We start from the raw sequence: 9,554 nt of genomic DNA, 5'->3' as shown, positions 1-9,554 counted from the left end.
GGCCGGGACCCAGTCCCTGCACCCGGGCGGCCCGTGGCGCCCTCAAAGTTACTTTGGCGGCCTCTGCCTTGCCCGGGGCGCGCGGCCCGGGTTGGCTACCGCCGCTGCGCAGTCCGCGGGGCTGGTGCTGGCGGGAGGGGGCTTGGCCGGGCCGTGCGGTCAGCGAAACTTTTCCCAGGCTGGCCGGCTGCCGCTGGCTACTGTTGGAGTAAGCCGTGGAAAGAGAGGGCTGGTGGGGTGCAAGTGTTGATGAGGGTGATAACAATAGACACCCCCTGTTGCGGAGAGCCTACTGTGTGCAGCCAGCCTCTGCTGACACTTGGAGGAGGGGGTGAGGAGGGGGACGGATGCTGGTCAAGTGGCTACTTTTGCTGGGTATTTCTGGGAACTTCACTAACACCCATCTGTCGTTGATCCATCCATCTATCCATCCGTCATTCTTCCTTCACTCATTCAACACACTTACTGCTGTCTGCTGTGCCCCCTCAGGGGCTTCAGCGACTGAACCAGATAGCACCCAGTCCTCCAGGACAGAATTCCATGGACTGCCCGAGCTGAAAGCCATTTTACCTCTTGTGTGTCTATTCTGGGACGGTTCAGGCAGGGGCAAAGGAGAACTGTGGAGTGGAAGATGCTGGGAGACCAGCCTTAGGGATCGGGGACTCACCATTTTCCATCCCCTCCTAACCTTCTGGGTCTAGGCTCAGTGGTTCCTTGAGGTCAGGGCATACCACACTGGAATTAGTTGCCATCCTTATCCAGCTAGCCTGGCAGATCTGTTTCCTCCTCGCTGTTGGGCTCCCCCCCCCACGGCATCTTTCCTGAAGTGCATTCCCCCTACCCCTCCCCATTTCCACTTCTTCCCCTGAATGGCTAGGAGGAGAATGAACTGTTAACAATTATAAAATTAAACTCGGGGAACAAAAGTGAGGCACCGTTGAATGGTTGGGCTGCTTGCCGGGTATGAATGGTGGTGGCAGACTTGCTAGCAGGGATCAGCTACATCGGTGGGATGTTGGGGGGCCACTCAGGCACTGACCATGTTAACACTCCAACTGGTCTTGGCCAAAGGAAAATTAAGATAACTTCACTAGTATTTGACACATGACTAAACAGTGTCTTGGGGGAGGTTGGACAGGTTTTGGGGTGACTGCTGCTGCATCTCAGCTAGAAGCCAAGGCATTAGGAGACCATCTGGGGAGGGTACCAAGGCAGGGAAGAATACCAGGCTTTGGAGCCGGTGGTGACAGGGAGGAGTCTGGAGCAAGGCGCATCTGCAGGGGACTGCTCTGTGGGAGCATGCATACTAATCCGTACACCGCCCGTCTCCCTGCAAATTGGCTTTCCAAGTGGCAGCCCCCCCCCACCCCTTGTAAAATCTCCTTTTGCTCAAGATGGATTTCAGTGAAATGGTTGCATCTCTTCCAGTTTCCCCGGGAGCTGGAACAGTGTTAATTGGCTGATGGCCGCTCAAAAGACAAGATACTTTAGTCTTGAACATCTAATTGTGTGCTTGGAAACGGTTGTGAGTAGGGGTGCCTCCTGATTTACTCTTAAGCTCGAGGACTTTGGGAAGCCCTGGAGTGAATTGGATGAGGATAGGTCCTGGGTGAGATGTGTGGGATGTCTGAGATGTGAACACTGTGTGCTATGCCTAGAACCATCTGTGCTCACCCAGGCCGATGCCCTGGATTTGGGACCACTGGACCAGGTCTGGGCTTAGATAGAAGATGGCAGTAATTGGGGGGGGGTGTATTTCTGTCAGGGCCAAGGTTGCATCAGGAAGACACAGTGAGACCCATGGAACCACACTCAAGCAAAGTGATGTTGTCAAAATGCCCAGACTAACCATGGGGCTGCTAAGTCCTCATCCATCCAAAGTGAGTTCATTAATTCTCTCTTGAACTTACTACCTGCCCACCCAGGCAGCGGCTGTCTGTCTGTTCATCACGCGCAGGACACAGCTCTCTCCACTGTCTGAAGAATTCAGGACGAAGGGTGGATTTCACTGAGCGAGGTCAGGATGGGAGGGGGTGAGATCAGCATACCCTGCAGGTTCTGGGCCCACGGAAAGAAGGAAACCATTGCCCAAGTGTAGTGAGCTTTTAATCTTTTCGAATGCCTTCCCCTCTTCTAATCTTGGCCCATGAGTGAGCATGAATAGTGGGGCAGAGGAAATGAATGGGCCAGGCAAGACTTCCAGCGAGTAAATATGACACACAGAAAAACATGCAATTAGTGGAGGTTAGTGAGTGCCTTTCAAGTCTTCAGAGAGGCAGTTGAGGGTGGAGTTTCTCCCTTATCCCGGAACTGTCTGTCAGAATCCTTGAAGTGATAACATGACATGTCTCTCCCATTAACCCTCCCTCGCCAGAACAAAAAAGGGTCTTTGCCTGTGGCCGCCCTTCAGTATGCTCCTGTTCCTGGAGTTCTTTCCATTCAACCTTTGTCTGTACCTCAGAAGAGAAGGGGCCTGGGCTCTTTGGGGACAGAGGCCTGGAAATAGGTTCTCAGACATGTCCTGATTCACAGGGCAAAGCTGCTGGCCCTTTAGGTGAGAGGCAGACTTGCTCATGGAGTCTCTTTTCTGCTCCAATGCCGTGCTTTCTGTGACTAGATACATCGGACGCCCAGGGTCTGGGGAGAAAGGCAGACAAAGGTGGCACTTTTTGAAGCAAGGATTGTTGAGCATGGGCCGTGCCGGGCGTGGTGAAAGCCGTCCACTGCAGCCTAGTGCCTGACGTGTGGCCGTGTGGCTGTCCCTGTCTCACAACATGGCCTGCTAGCATCGTCCAGAGACTGCCGCTGACATTGTTCAGGTTGGGTTTGAAGAGCGGAACAGGGAATGAAAAGCCAAAGCAAGTCCCAGAGAAAGAGAGAAAAATAAATAATTAGAAAGCAAGCCCCTCTTTGGAGGTGGCATAGGGCAGAGGCATTGGAAGTGGCACGGGGCAGAGGCATTGGAGGTGGCACGGGACAGAGGCATTGGAAGTGGCACAGGGCAGGGGTATTGGAGGTGGCACAACGCAAAGGTATTCCTGGGTTCATCCAGCCCACTATGGCACTCTTGATGACCCGGCTGTTCAGTATTGCTGCCGACACAAATGGTTTTCTTTATTTCATCTTCTCCCCCGCAATGAAAGAGGGCTTAGTTGTGCTGTGTTTTTATCTTAAACACTTTTGGGGCAATTCAAATTTCATCCAAAATCCCCTGAAACTTAGTAAACCATGATCATGTGTGTTAGTTTATAACTGAGGTGATGGTGGGTTTCTCTGTGAATTTCTTTTCTGTGAACTCGGCCAGTCTGTTGTCAGAAACTAGTCATTCATTACGTATAAAAGCAGTTTCTCCCCCTCCTCCTTTCCTTCTTCTTTTTAAAAATCTCCTTTCTGGTGGATTGTGTTCTCCTGCCGCCAGGCCGTTGTAGCTTCTAACTCATACCACCCGATGGACACCTGCGTGATCACCTGCCTATTGCAGCCTTCCCGTTTCCGTTTCCGTAGCCTCCTTTCAAGAGGCCTTGAGGCTGTGCATCCATGTGCTCGGAGAGGCTTCCAGCATCATTGTGCTCATTCTATTACTTTGAGGAGAAAATAATGTCTCCTTCCCATCTCCGACAGGCACATCACGTCCCTTCCCCTCCATTTCCTCTTGCATTTTTTGTACCAAGCTGCAGCCGCAAAGCTGCATAGTACACGCACCAACTCCGTGAGAAATTCAAGCCCTTCCCGCGTGGTGCCTGCTCCGTCCTTTGTAACAACGTGCTTCTGGACTCTGGGTATCTGTGGAAAAGGCCAGTGTGCCCTCCCCCACCACACCCACCCCTATTTTCCTGCATTTGTCGGGGTAGGAAGTGGAGAATGGAGTTTGGCTTTTGGAGGTTTGTCATTTGGGCACGTTAGTTAATTGATCACACTTTAGAAGTTTAATCCTTAATTGCAAATTCCTGAATGAGCACACAAAAAAATTAGACCTGAGCTTGTCTCTGAAATAGCTTCCCCCTCGCCCCCTCCTCAAGACTCCAGTGGAACCCTGACATGCAGACGTGGTTGTCCTTCAGGGGCATGTGTCAAATCCATTTCTACAAGAGCCTCCAAGACACACTTACTTTCTTTGCAAATCGGATTTGCACGGGAAGCCACCAAGACCCCCATGCCTCAACCCCATCCCAGCCACAAATGTCCCCAACACCCTCAAGCACTGAGTATGAGCTGGCTTGTGTGTGGTGATGGGACACAGTACTGACTCTCACACACTTGACCCCTGTTTCCTTTTTTTTGTGTGTGTGTGTGTGGGGGGGGGATGCATGTCTGTGCGTGTGTCGGAACCACACCCGAGCAACCTCCACCGCAACCTTGCAGATGCCCAGGCCTCCAGAGTTCTGTTCTGAAAACTCGCAGACACCACTTTGTGGAGGGAGAGATAGAATGGGTCCTCTCGCGGCTATCTGCATGACTGGGGATCCGCTAGATGATGTGGCGGTCTCGAGAACTGCCATCGCTTCTGGGGTGCCGTGCTGGCTTGTAGGCGTGCTTCTCTCCCTGCCTGGGCGGTGTGGTTCCCACCCTTCTCAGGTCCCCGTCTGTGCGGTGGGAATGGAAACGGATCAGGATTCGTGGATGAACCCACCGAATCTGTGTCCCCAGTCCAGGGGATAAGTGGGCAGCTATTTGTGGCTGGTAAGTAGCGCTCGTGATGCTTCTGAAATAAAAGTACAAAATTGGAAAAGGAAGTGTCCCTGGCTTGGGGGAGGGGCGGCTGAGGAATTAGAAAGGGATATTTAAGCTCGTGTGTTCAACATGGACCCAGCTAAAAGGTTTTTAAGTGGTAAATGCTGTAAGAAGTCACTTGTGGTTGATCCTCTCTGGGGCTCGGGGTCTCGTTTTCACTCCATCCCTGGAGCTCCGCATCCACTCAGCTCCCTGGCACATTCTGCCAGGTCATAGATGCCAGCTCCCCGCCAAAGTTTCTCATCAGTGGAGACCTACAGTGGATACAGAGGAAGGCCAGACCTGGGCCCCGTGATGGAAGGGACCTCGTGAAGCTGGGTCTGATACCCGTCCCCCCCAACCCTGTCACAGCAGCAGAGCTGTTTCTTTTCCTGGTCTTTGAGGACTTGTCTGTATTTTATTATTTTATATCTTCTACGAGGGTTTCCTTTCGGCACTAGTCAGTTGTGTGTTTTTATGCTGAGACAAAATAAGGAAAGAAAATGCTTCTGAAAGTGTTTTTTGAGCGTGCGTGCATATTACGGCTTGGAAAAGAATCCTCCGCAAACCTCTTTGCCTTTGTACTTGGAAATGTAAAAGATATTTATTACATTTTCAAATTTGTTTGTGTGTGTGCGCGTGTGTGTGCATGTCACAGACACATGGAGGTCAGAGGGCTGTCTGTGGGAGTTGTTTTTCTCCTTCCACCGTGTGGGTCTGGGGGATGGAGCACAGGTCTCAGGCTTGGCTGCAGGTGCCTTTACTGGCTGAGCCATCATTTCAGCCCCCTCAGGACTTTTCTGTCTAGTGTTGTCCCCTGGGTTTTGGCCTGTGGGGACCGCACAGGGCATGTTAGTATTTGTTATAATTTGCCACATTCTACTGAAAGCCTGCGTAAGCCGTGTCTCCCCAGAGCTGGCTCCGGCTAGCTTTGCTCTGAGCCAGCACCCGGTGTGATCATCCACTCGCTGGGCTGGGTGGTGAGAGCAGCTGGGGTGCTCAGCTGACCTCACAGTCAGGGGAACCGAGGTTTGGGATTCTGGTCGCTGCGGCAGCCGGGATGGCTGGTGTTTTCTCACACAGTTGTGGATGGTTGCCTGAGTTCTAGACTCGACACAGCAACGCTGTCTTCGCTTCGGTTTTTGTGAAAGGTGTTCTAGGGAGAGACGATCAGTGGCTTTTTGAGGTGATTGCCTTTGATTTTGGCCAGAGGCAAACTTCCCCTTTCCAATCTGAACACTTCTGAGAGCCAGGCTGAGGTAGATGGCCATGGCACAGGGCCAGCAGGCTGGACTCAGCACTGTCCAGGGTCCACAGACCTAGAGAGGTCATGGTGTGGGTAGAGGTGGGCACTTGAACCATGCAGTGTAGTGAATGTAGCTCCAGGCAGTGCCCACCCAACTGCCATCGTTCTACTGGCTCCAGCTGTTAGATGACCGGTCATCTCCTCTGCTATAGACGCTCTGTAGGTTTAGGGACCCTACTCGATCTCTCTCGCTCCTTTCTGGTCTTTGGCACATGCAGGCTGGCAAGCTTCACAGCTGGGTGGTGGCTCCTTGCAGGCCACACACTCTTCTGCTTTGCTTATGTGTGTGGGAGGCCCAGGGCATCTGCTGCTCCTGCTGCTTCCAGGGCCTTGAATACCAGACAGGTTTTCTCCCACTGGGCTTATACCCAGCTCTGCCTCAAGCCCAGGTCACTTGAATCCCAGAGATGGGTGCAGCCCAGGGGAGGACCAATATGTATCAGACTCACCAGTGCCCAGCAGCGCTAGGAAAAATGGTCAAGGGATGTGTACTGCGTGTGCCCAGCAAGGAGGAGAGGTGGGAGAGGAGGGCCCCTAGATGGCCCCAGGACTCCAGGCAGAAAGAGGGGTTTGTGACCATTTGAATATCTCAGCTGAGTTCTCAGAAGTTCCCCGCAGAACTCTGGGTTTTATTAAAACCATCTCACTGAGCAGATGAGACATTGATTAAATACCTACTGTGTGTTGGAGCCTCGGTCGTGTGAGGGAGATTTAGAATCTGCACATTTCCAAGAAAAGCCCAGATTTGGAGTAATGAAAGTTGTTTTAAACATGGTCTGTCAGATGCAAAGACTGTGCCTGCCCGTCATGCTTGTATCCATGTGTACACACATCCATCCATTCACACATCTGTCTGTCTATCCACACATCTGTCCATCCATCCATCCATCCATCCATCCATCCATCCATCCATCCATCCATCCACACACATATCCACATATCCATTTATGTATCATTGTACATCCATCTGTCCATCTATACATCCATGCATCTGTGCATATACCCATCTCTAGACCCGTTTATGACGCATGCATGCATGCATGCATCCATCCATGTTATTCATGCATCCATCTCCCATCATTTTCTACTTTGGTTTCTCATTTGTCTCAGGTACAGGACCAGGACCAGTATTGGGAGGTTTGACCAGGGAGGATTTGGTGGCCATGGGTGGAGGCTCTGATACAGCCTAGGGAGGCTTGGTAGAATATCATCTCCAAGGCCCTGAGCCAGGAAACAGGTGGTCAAATTCAGGAGCAGAGTGGCGTGAGAAGCTGCTCGCATGGAGGCTTCGTGCAGATTCCTGGTTGGTAGGGAAAACCCAGTGGCTGAGCTGAGGCTGAGGAGTGAGGGGGGAACTGGGCTGGTGTCGCCCTGTCATGTCTGGAGTTGCTGGCTTTCCTGGAGGGTAGCAGCTGTTCCTAGGAGGTTGGGTGTTCCAGAGGGACTGGGCAGAGTGAGTTTCAAGCACCCTTGGAGGTTGGTGTGTTCTGGCTGTGGTGACAGAGTCCAAAACCAAAAAGGACAGACAAAGTTAGGGTGAGGGGACTGAAACGGGACCTTTTCTCTGGGTGTCAGCTTCTTGTATTGTGGGCATCTCAGCTCAGCCTGCCCCTTGGTGTCCGTGGCTCCAGAAAAAGGCTGTCTTAGAAGAGGATGAGACTTAAGCTAGCCTCCCAAATGGAGGGAATGTGTCCACCAGTGCTGAACCTGGCAGGCCCAGAACCTTCAAACTCAACGCTCTTCACTGGAGGAGAAGACACGTGGCTGCTCCTACCCTCTCTATAACTCCAGGTGGAGAGCAATAGGGAAGTGGAAAGAGATTAGGCCGTGTGCCCAACATCACCTGAACTTGTACCCTGTGACCTCTTCACTCCAGAGGCCTGCTGGCAGACAGCCAGAGGGACGATAACAGGAGGGTCATCTGTGGTGCTTCTCTGCCCCCTGTGCCTCGGCTCTCTGTCTCCAGGCCTGGGTGTGGCTGGGTCACTCACCTGTCCTACTAGGTGACGGCTCCTTTGTAAACGTTGCTCATGATCATCCCATTGATAGAACCCTCATTGCGCGCAGTCTTGTTTCTAAACTATGTTTTCTCCCGGATGCTACATGAAAACAGTATACATGTTTATGTATGCATTTGCCCTCTGCTCCCATCCCACTCCTTGGGGACAGGGACCTCTTTATGTTTGCAGTTTGTTTGTTTGTTTATTTATTTATTTATTTATTTATTTATTTATCTTTTTGCGCAAGGGACAGGGACAGAAAATGGGAACTGAAATATATTTGTTGAACAAGATGGATTCCTTTCTTCCTTCTTTCCTTTCTTCCTTCCTTCCCTTCCTCCTTCCCTCACCTCCCTTCCTCCCTCCTTCCTTCATTCCTTTTCTTCAATCCTTTCTTCCCTCCCTCCCTCCTTCCCTCCCTTCCCCTTTCTCTCCCTCTCTCCTTCCCTCCCTCCCTTCTTCTTTCCCTTTCTCCCTCCCTTCTTCCTTCCCTCCTTCCTTCCCTCCTTTATTCCTTCTACCCCACTTCTTTCTGCATCTCCCAACCCCTGAAGTAGTCCTGGCAGGACCCCCCCTCCCAGGACCTGTGAGCTGGTTCACCCCACGGGACAGGGAACCGACTCAAAACTTTGTCACCCACTGTGCACATTTGGGGACCAGGTGTGAGCATTTAAAGCCGTTTTCCCGGAAAGCTCCTCTCCCTCAGTGGACTGCGGGTGTGCTGGCGGCTGCTGCAACAGCACATACACATGAAATGGAAGCTCAGAAGGAGGCACTGGGTTCTCGGTTTCCTTGGTTTCTCTAGGCAGGACCTGCGGTGAGTCCTCTTTATGTGAAGCGCAACACGGCATGGCAGGGCTGGTACCCTGGTATTCCCTGCCTGCCTCTTCCCTCCGAATCTCCTGCTGCCAGGCAGCTTTCCCACTGAGGTGTCTCTGTTGGCACCTGCTTACCGGGGGGTGGGCAGTGTGTGTGTGTGTGTGTGTCCCTCGATTCCCCTTGGTCCAGGCTGGGCTCAGTGTGACCAGCACTCTGATGGGCTGATGGCATAAGACTGTCAAGGGAAGAAGATTGTGACTCCTCAGGCTTGGACTGGGCTCCACAGACACCCATTCTCTGCCAGGTCTGTGCTGGGTGCTAGGGAAGGAATCTGACCAGACACTGTCCATATGCATGCATCTGTCAGTCCATCCATCCATCCATCCATCCATCCATCCATCCATCCATCCATCCATCCATCCATCCATCCATGTTTTTCATCCATCTGTGAAGCTTTGTGATGGGCCACCTGGGAGAGACTGATGCATTCATTGAGCACTTGCTGTGTACCCCCAGGCCATGTGACAGCCAGTTTTCATGGGTGTCATCTTGTTTACTATTCACAATTCTGAGCTGGGGACTCTTGCTCTCTTCGTGTTGTGGGTGACCAGACTGCCCATGGGAGCGTCGAGCGCTTGCTTGTGGTCACAGCTGGTAGCATACAGGAATAAGTCATGGGGACACATGATCTGCTCTTACCAGATACCCAGGTTTCTCAC

The 9,554-nt window shown here is 52.1% G+C and overlaps 1 protein-coding gene across 3 annotated transcripts in view; it reads left to right on the top strand.

The window, feature by feature from the left end:
- Mpped1 (metallophosphoesterase domain containing 1) overlaps positions 1-9,554 on the top strand; it is a 77,930-nt gene that overhangs the window by 627 nt on the left and 67,749 nt on the right. The window contains exon 1 of one of the 3 annotated variants that reach the window (XM_013348894.2): positions 4,613-4,680. The exons of 1 other annotated variant lie outside the window; for it this stretch is intronic. The gene's annotated coding sequence lies outside the window, so the exon portion shown is untranslated. Of the gene's footprint in view, positions 1-4,612; positions 4,681-8,813; positions 8,834-9,554 lie in introns of those variants that run through there. One more of the 3 variants, XM_026782788.1, reaches the window with a different exon arrangement.

Source organism: Microtus ochrogaster, chromosome 15, assembly GCF_000317375.1.
Source record: "Microtus ochrogaster isolate Prairie Vole_2 chromosome 15, MicOch1.0, whole genome shotgun sequence".
NCBI classification, from domain to species: Eukaryota; Metazoa; Chordata; class Mammalia; order Rodentia; family Cricetidae; genus Microtus; species Microtus ochrogaster.
The sequence above is the reverse complement of the archived record's forward strand: the minus strand, read 5'-3'. Positions and strand labels throughout refer to the sequence as shown.